Raw genomic sequence first — 8,524 nt, forward strand, 5'->3', positions numbered from 1 at the left:
TGACAGACTGACTGGCTGACAGAGACTGACTGATTGACTGTCGGACTGACTGACTGACTTCGCAAAAGGGAAAAATAAAAAAAAATTATCAAATTAGAAAAAAATACATGTATTTAAGATTTTCGTTCCGGCCGGGACTCGAACCCAGTACCACGCGCTTGGAACCCAATGGTCTAGCCATTAGGCTATCGGAGCTCTGTCGATGGAAGTCTTAAATATAATAAAAACAAAAAATGCACCTTGGTAATTATTGATTCAAACACTTTGAAATTTACAGGTCGAATAATTAAACTGACTCAGAATTTTTCTGCTTACATAAATAATCAATATTCGCAAAAGAGAAAAATTAAAAAAAAAAGAAGAAGAATTTTCAAATTAGAAACTAAAAGTATACATTGAAGATTTTCGTTCAGGCAGGGACTCGAACCCAGGGCCACTCGCTTGGAAGCCTAACACTCTAGCCATTAGTCTATGGGAGCTCTGTCGGTGGGAGTTTTAAATATAATAAAAACAAAAAATGCACCTTGGTAATTGTTTATTTAAACACTTTGAAATCTTCGTGTCGAAAAATTAAACTGACTCAGAATTTTCTTCCCTACATAAATAATCAATATTTGCAAAGGAAAGAAATTGAAAAAAAAAAAGAATTTTCAAATTAGAAAAGAAATATATACATTGAAGATATTCGCTCCGGCTGGGACTCGAACCCAGGCCACTCGCTTGGAAGACCAGCGGTCTAGCCATTAGGCTATCGGAGTTCTATCGAGCGGAGTCTTACTGCCTGACTGAGACTGCCTGACTGACAGACTGACTCACTGACTGACTGATACTGACTGACTGGACTGACTGACTGACTCACTGACTGACCGAGACTGACTGACTGACTCACTAACTGACTGAGACTGACTGACTGACTGCTTGACTCTCTGACTGACTATTTCACTGACTGACTGAATGACTAAATGACTGACTGACTGAATGACTAAATGACTGACTGACACTGACTGACTGACTGCTTGACTACCTGAATGACTGCTTGACTGACTAACTGACTGGACAGGACTGACCGACTGACTGACTGACAGACTGACTGAATAAGGATGACTGACAGACTGACTGAATAAGGCTGACTGACTGACTGACTGACCGAGACTGACTGACTGACTGACTGAGACTGGACTGGACTGACTGACTGACTGACTTACTGAGACTGACTGACTGCTTTAGTGACTAACTGACTGCACAGGACTGACCGACTGACTGACTGACTGACTGCCTGACTGACTGACTGACTGAATGACTGACTGACTGAGACTAAATGACTGACTGCTTGACTGACTGACTGAAGGACTAACTGACTGACTGAGTGACTGACTGACTGGACTGACTGACTGAGACTGAATGACTGAGTGCTTGACTGATTGACTGTCAGACTGACTGACTGACTTCGCAAAAGGGAAAAATAAAAAAAAAAGAATTATAAAATTAGAAAAAAATATTTGCATTTAAGATTTCCTTTCCGGCTGGGATTTGAACCCAGGGCGACACGCATGGAAGCCTACCGCTCTCGCCAATATACTATCGGATCTCTGTTGGTCGGTGTCTTAATTATAATAAAAACAAAAAATGCACCTTAGTAATTATTGATCTAAAATCTTTGAAATCTAAAGGTCGAATGATTAAACTGACTCAGAATTTTCTTCCGTACATAAATAATCCATATTTGCAAAAGAAAGAAATTGAAAAAAAAAGAATCTTCAAATTAGAAGAGAAATATATACATTGAAGATTTTCGTCCGGGCCGGGACTCGAACCCAGTACCACGCGCTTGGAACCCAACGGTCTAGCCATTAGGCTATCGGAGCTCTGTAGATTGAAGTCTTAAATATACTAAAAAAAATGCACCTTTTTAATTATTGATTCAAACACTTTGAAATCTACAGGTCAAATTATTAAACTGACTCAGAATTTTTCTCCCTACATAAATAATCAATATTCGCAAAAGAAATTGAAAAAAAAAATAAAATTCGAAAAGTAATATATACATTGAAGATATTCGTTCCGGCTGGGACTCGAACCCAGGGCCACTCGCTTGGAAGCCCACCACTCTAGCCATTAGTCTAGCAGAGCTCTAACGGTTGGAGTTAATAAAATCAAAAAATGCACCTTGGTAATAATTGATCTAAAATCTTTGAAATCTAAAGGTCGAATGATTAAACTGACTCAGAATTTTCTTCCGTACATAAATAATCGATATTTGCAAAAGAAAGAAAATGAAAAGAAAAAAAAAAAAGAATTTTCAAATTAGAAAAGAAATATATACATTGAAGATTTTCGTTCCGGCCGGGACTCGAACCCAGTACCACGCGCTTGGAACCCAACGGTCTCGCCATTAGGCTATCGGAGCTCTGTCGATTGAAGTCTTAAATATAATAAAAACAAAAATCGCACCTTTTTAATTATTGATTCAAACACTTTGAAATCTACAGGTCGAATAATTAAACTCACTCAGAATTTTTCTCCCTACATAAATAATCAATATTTGCAAAAGAGAAAAATTAAAAAAAAAAGAAGAAGAATTTTCAAATTAGAAACTAAAAATATAAATTGAAGATTTTCGCGCAGGCTGGAACTCGAACCCAGGGCCACTCGCTTGGAAACCCACCACTCTAGCCATTAGTCTAGCAGAGCTCTGACGGTCGGAGTTTTAAATATAATAAAATCAAAAAATGCACCTTGGTAATTATTTATCTAAACACTTTGAATTCTGCGTTTCGAAAAATTAAACTGACTCAGAATTTTCTTCCCTACATAAATAATCAATATTTGCAAAAGAAAAAAATTGAAAAAAAAAGAGAATTTTCAAATTGGAAAAGAAATATATACATTGAAGATATTCGTTCCGGCTGGGACTCGAACCCAGGCCATTCGCTTGGAAGACCAACGGTCTAGCCATTAGCTATCGGAGTTCTGTCGGTCGGAGCCTTACTGCCTGACTGAGACTGCCTGACTGACAGACTGACTGAATGACTAACTGATACTGACTGACTGACTGATACTGATTGACTGACTGACTCACTGATTGACCGAGACTGACTGACTGCCTGACTGACTGAGACTGGACTGGACTGACTGACTGACTCACTGAGACTAAATGACTGACTGCTTGACTGACTGGCTGAATGACTAACTGACTGACTGAGACTGACTGACTGACTGCCTAACTGACTGAGTGACTGACTGATTGGACTGACTGACCGTCTGACTGAGACTGAATGACTGACTGCTTGACTGACTGACTGGTCTGGACTGACCGACTGACAGACTGACTGAGACTGACTGACTGAATGACTAACTGACTGACTGACTGACCGAATGACTGAATGAGGCTGAGTGACTGACTGCCTGACTGACTGACTGATTGAATGACTAGCTGACTGAGACTAAGTGACTAAATTGCTTGACTGACTGACTGACTGACTAACTGACTGACTGAGACTGACTGACTGACTGCCTGACTGACTGAGTGACTGAGTGACTGGACTGACTGACTGACTGACTGAGACTAAATGACTGACTGCCCAACTGACTGAGTGACTGAATGACTAACTGACTGATTGACTGCTTAAGTGACTGACAGACTGACTGCTTGACTGACAGACTGGACTGGACTGACCGACTGACAGACTGACTGGCTGACAGAGACTGACTGATTGACTGTCGGACTGACTGACTGACTTCGCAAAAGGGAAAAATAAAAAAAAATTATCAAATTAGAAAAAAATACATGTATTTAAGATTTTCGTTCCGGCCGGGACTCGAACCCAGTACCACGCGCTTGGAACCCAATGGTCTAGCCATTAGGCTATCGGAGCTCTGTCGATGGAAGTCTTAAATATAATAAAAACAAAAAATGCACCTTGGTAATTATTGATTCAAACACTTTGAAATTTACAGGTCGAATAATTAAACTGACTCAGAATTTTTCTGCTTACATAAATAATCAATATTCGCAAAAGAGAAAAATTAAAAAAAAAAAGAAGAAGAATTTTCAAATTAGAAACTAAAAGTATACATTGAAGATTTTCGTTCAGGCAGGGACTCGAACCCAGGGCCACTCGCTTGGAAGCCTAACACTCTAGCCATTAGTCTATGGGAGCTCTGTCGGTGGGAGTTTTAAATATAATAAAAACAAAAAATGCACCTTGGTAATTGTTTATTTAAACACTTTGAAATCTTCGTGTCGAAAAATTAAACTGACTCAGAATTTTCTTCCCTACATAAATAATCAATATTTGCGAAGGAAAGAAATTGAAAAAAAAAAAAGAATTTTCAAATTAGAAAAGAAATATATACATTGAAGATATTCGCTCCGGCTGGGACTCGAACCCAGGCCACTCGCTTGGAAGACCAGCGGTCTAGCCATTAGGCTATCGGAGTTCTATCGAGCGGAGTCTTACTGCCTGACTGAGACTGCCTGACTGACAGACTGACTCACTGACTGACTGATACTGACTGACTGGACTGACTGACTGACTGACTCACTGACTGACCGAGACTGACTGACTGACTCACTAACTGACTGAGACTGACTGACTGACTGCTTGACTCTCTGACTGACTATTTCACTGACTGACTGAATGACTAAATGACTGACTGACACTGACTGACTGACTGCTTGACTACCTGAATGACTGCTTGACTGACTAACTGACTGGACAGGACTGACCGACTGACTGACTGACAGACTGACTGAATAAGGATGACTGACAGACTGACTGAATAAGGCTGACTGACTGACTGACTGAATAAGGCTGACCGACTGACTGACTGCCTGACTGACTGACTGACTGAATGACTGACTGACTGACTGACCGAGACTGACTGACTGACTGACTGAGACTGGACTGGACTGACTGACTGACTGACTTACTGAGACTGACTGACTGCTTTAGTGACTAACTGACTGCACAGGACTGACCGACTGACTGACTGACTGACTGCCTGACTGACTGACTGACTGAATGACTGACTGACTGAGACTAAATGACTGACTGCTTGACTGACTGACTGAAGGACTAACTGACTGACTGAGTGACTGACTGACTGGACTGACTGACTGAGACTGAATGACTGAGTGCTTGACTGATTGACTGTCAGACTGACTGACTGACTTCGCAAAAGGGAAAAATAAAAAAAAAAGAATTATAAAATTAGAAAAAAATATTTGCATTTAAGATTTCCTTTCCGGCTGGGATTTGAACCCAGGGCGACACGCATGGAAGCCCAACGCTCTCGCCAATATACTATCGGATCTCTGTTGGTCGGTGTCTTAATTATAATAAAAACAAAAAATGCACCTTAGTAATTATTGATCTAAAATCTTTGAAATCTAAAGGTCGAATGATTAAACTGACTCAGAATTTTCTTCCGTACATAAATAATCCATATTTGCAAAAGAAAGAAATTGAAAAAAAAGAATCTTCAAATTAGAAGAGAAATATATACATTGAAGATTTCCGTTCCGGCCGGGACTCGAACCCAGTACCACGCGCTTGGAACCCAACGGTCTAGCCATTAGGCTATCGGAGCTCTGTCGATTGAAGTCTTAAATATAATTTAAAAAAATGCACCTTTTTAATTATTGATTCAAACACTTTGAAATCTACAGGTCAAATTATTAAACTGACTCAGAATTTTTCTCCCTCCATAAATAATCAATATTCGCAAAAGAAATTGAAAAAAAAAAATAAAATTTGAAAAGAAATATATACATTGAAGATATTCGTTCCGGCTGGGACTCGAACCCAGGGCCACTCGCTTGGAAGCCCACCACTCTAGCCATTAGTCTAGCAGAGCTCTAACGGTCGGAGTTTTAAATATAATAAAATCAAAAAATGCACCTTGGTAATTATTGATCTAAAATCTTTGAAATCTAAAGGTCGAATGATTAAACTGACTCAGAATTTTCTTCCGTACATAAATAATCGATACTTGCAAAAGAAAGAAAATGAAAAAAAAAAAAAAAGAACTTTCAAATTAGAAAAGAAATATATACATTGAAGATTTTCGTTCCGGCCGGGACTCGAACCCAGTACCACGCGCTTGGAACCCAACGGTCTCGCCATTAGGCTATCGGAGCTCTGTCGATTGAAGTCTTAAATATAATAAAAACAAAAATCGCACCTTTTTAATTATTGATTCAAACACTTTGAAATCTACAGGTCGAATAATTAAACTCACTCAGAATTTTTCTCCCTACATAAATAATCAATATTCGCAAAAGAGAAAAATTTAAAAAAAAAGAAGAAGAATTTTCAAATTAGAAACTAAAAATATAAATTGAAGATTTTCGCGCATGCTGGGACTCGAACCCAGGGCCACTCGCTTGGAAACCCACCACTCTAGCCATTAGTCTAGCAGAGCTCTGACGGGCGGAGTTTTAAATATAATAAAATCAAAAAATGCACCTTGGTAATTATTTATCTAAACACTTTGAATTCTGCGTTTCGAAAAATTAAACTGACTCAGAATTTTCTTCCCTACATAAATAATCAATATTTGCAAAAGAAAAAAATTGAAAAAAAAAGAGAATTTTCAAATTGGAAAAGAAATATATACATTGAAGATATTCGTTCCGGCTGGGACTCGAACCCACTCCATTCGCTTGGAAGACCAACGGTCTAGCCATTAGCTATCGGAGTTCTGTCGGTCGGAGCCTTACTGCCTGACTGACAGACTGACTGAATTACTAACTGATACTGACTGACTGACTGATACTGATTGACTGACTGACTCACTGACTGACTGACCGAGACTGACTGACTGACTGCCTGACTGACTGAGACTGTACTGGACCGACTGACTGACTGACTGAGACTAAATGACTGACTGCTTGACTGACTGGCTGAATGACTAACTGACTGACTGAGACTGACTGACTGGTTGCCTAACTGACTGAGTGACTGACTGATTGGACTGACTGACCGTCTGACTGAGACTGAATGACTGACTGCTTGACTGACTGACTGGTCTGGACTGACCGACTGACAGACTGACTGACTGACTGAGACTGACTGACTGAATGACTAACTGACTGACTGACTGACAGAATGACTGAATGAGGCTGAGTGACTGACTGCCTGACTGACTGACTGATTGAATGACTAGATGACTGAGACTAAGTGACTAAATTGCTTGACTGACTGACTGAATGACTAACTGACTGACTGAGACTGACTGACTGACTGCTTGACTGACTGAGTGACTCACTGACTGGACTGACTGACTGACTGACTGAGACTGAATGACTGACTGCCCAACTGACTGAGTGACTGAATGACTAACTGACTGATTGACTGCTTAAGTGACTGACAGACTGACTGCTTGACTGACAGACTGGACTGGACTGACCGACTGACAGACTGACTGGCTGACAGAGACTGACTGATTGACTGTCGGACTGACTGACTGACTTCGCAAAAGGGAAAAATAAAAAAAATTATCAAATTAGAAAAAAATACATGTATTTAAGATTTTCTTTCCGGCTGGGATTCGAACCCAGGGCCACACGCATGGAAGCCCAACGCTCTTGCCACCGGACTATCGGATCTCGGATGGCCGGTGTCTTAATTATAATAAAAACAAAAAATGCACCTTGGTAATTATTGATCTAAAATCTTTGAAATCTGAAGGTCGAATGATTAAACTGACTCAGAATTTTCTTCCGTACATAAATAATCGATATTTGCAAAAGAAAGAAAATGAAAAAAAAAGAATTTTCAAATTAGAAAAGAAATATATACATTGAAGATCTTCGTTTCGGCCGGGACTCGAACCCAGTACCACGCGCTTGGAACCCAACGGTCTAGCCATTAGGCTATCGGAGCTCTGTCGATGGAAGTCTTAAATATAATAAAAACAAAAAATGCACCTTGGTAATTATTGATTCAAACACTTTGAAATTTACAGGTCGAATAATTAAACTGACTCAGAATTTTTCTCCCTACATAAATAATCAATATTCGCAAAAGAGAAAAATTAAAAAAAAAGAAGAAGAATTTTCAAATTAGAAACTAAAAGTATACATTGAAGATTTTCGTTCAGGCTGGGACTCGAACCCAGGGCCACTCGCTTGGAAGCCTAACACTCTAGCCATTAGTCTATGGGAGCTCTGTCGGTGGGAGTTTTAAATATAATAAAAACAAAAAATGCACCTTGGTAATTGTTTATTTAAACACTTTGAAATCTTCGTGTCGAAAAATTAAACTGACTCAGAATTTTCTTCCCTACATAAATAATCAATATTTGCAAAGGAAAGAAATTGAAAAAAAAAAAGAATTTTCAAATTAGAAAAGAAATATATACATTGAAGATATTCGCTACGGCTGGGACTCGAACCCAGGCCACTCGCTTGGAAGACCAGCGGTTTAGCCATTAGGCTATCGGAGTTCTGTCGAGCGGAGTCTTACTGCCTGACTGAGACTGCCTGACTGACAGACTGACTCACTGACTGACTGATACT

The sequence above is a fragment of the Uloborus diversus genome, unplaced genomic scaffold, assembly GCF_026930045.1.
Source record: "Uloborus diversus isolate 005 unplaced genomic scaffold, Udiv.v.3.1 scaffold_31, whole genome shotgun sequence".
In the NCBI taxonomy this organism is placed as follows: Eukaryota; Metazoa; Arthropoda; class Arachnida; order Araneae; family Uloboridae; genus Uloborus; species Uloborus diversus.